Genomic DNA, 837 nt, shown 5'->3' with positions numbered 1-837 from the left:
GAAAAACAGGTATTTTGAGAAAAGTCACTTTGTAACCTAATAAAGGGGTTGGAAAACTATGCTTTGTGGGCCACGTTCAGTCTACCACCTGTTTCTGTACTGCGGGTGAGCGAGGAGTGTTTACATTTTTAAGTGGTTGAGGGGAAAAAATGTACAATATGTGAAAATTACATGAAATTCAAATTAAGATTTAATTGGAACATAGCCATGCTCATTCATGTGTTTTATGTATGGTTACTTTATGCTATGAAGGTAGAGTCGAGTCATTTCAACAGAAATCTTATGGCCTGCAAACCCTAACATATTTATTATCTGGCTTTTCAGAGAAAGTATGTGACCGCCCCCCCCCCCCATCTATGAAGACCGAGATGGGAACCGATGAGCAGTGGCCCTACAGCTTGTCCTGATCAAGTCTCACGCTGTTCCTTCACCGCCCCCCCCCCCCATCTAATTGTGCAAATCCTGTGATAAACCCTTCTTTCAATCCTCCCCGCTTTGCTTCCACCCTCCCTTCCCCTCCTTGGATTCTCAAACTCATAATGGTTTTATACAGTATTTGTCCTGTGGGACTGAGTTAGAAAATAACATTTTATGAGTTGCTGTGTTTATAGGCCTGCATGTGCATGTTAATTTTCAAATGGGTTTTTTAGTATTTTCTTTTGAAAAGCATTTTTTCCAAAGAAGAAGCATTTTATCTCTTCTGCAATTACATGCTATGCATCAGAGAGCTGGACAATGACTAGGGGTGATAGAGGGAGAATTGATGCCTTTGAGCTTTGGTGTTGGAGAATAGTATTGAACATACCATGGACTGCTAGGAGAACAAACAGATTTGTC

Source organism: Elephantulus edwardii, unplaced genomic scaffold, assembly GCF_000299155.1.
Source record: "Elephantulus edwardii isolate Elephantulus edwardi_28Jun2011 unplaced genomic scaffold, EleEdw1.0 scaffold00005, whole genome shotgun sequence".
Taxonomy (NCBI): domain Eukaryota; kingdom Metazoa; phylum Chordata; class Mammalia; order Macroscelidea; family Macroscelididae; genus Elephantulus; species Elephantulus edwardii.
This window is presented reverse-complemented; position numbering follows the sequence as displayed.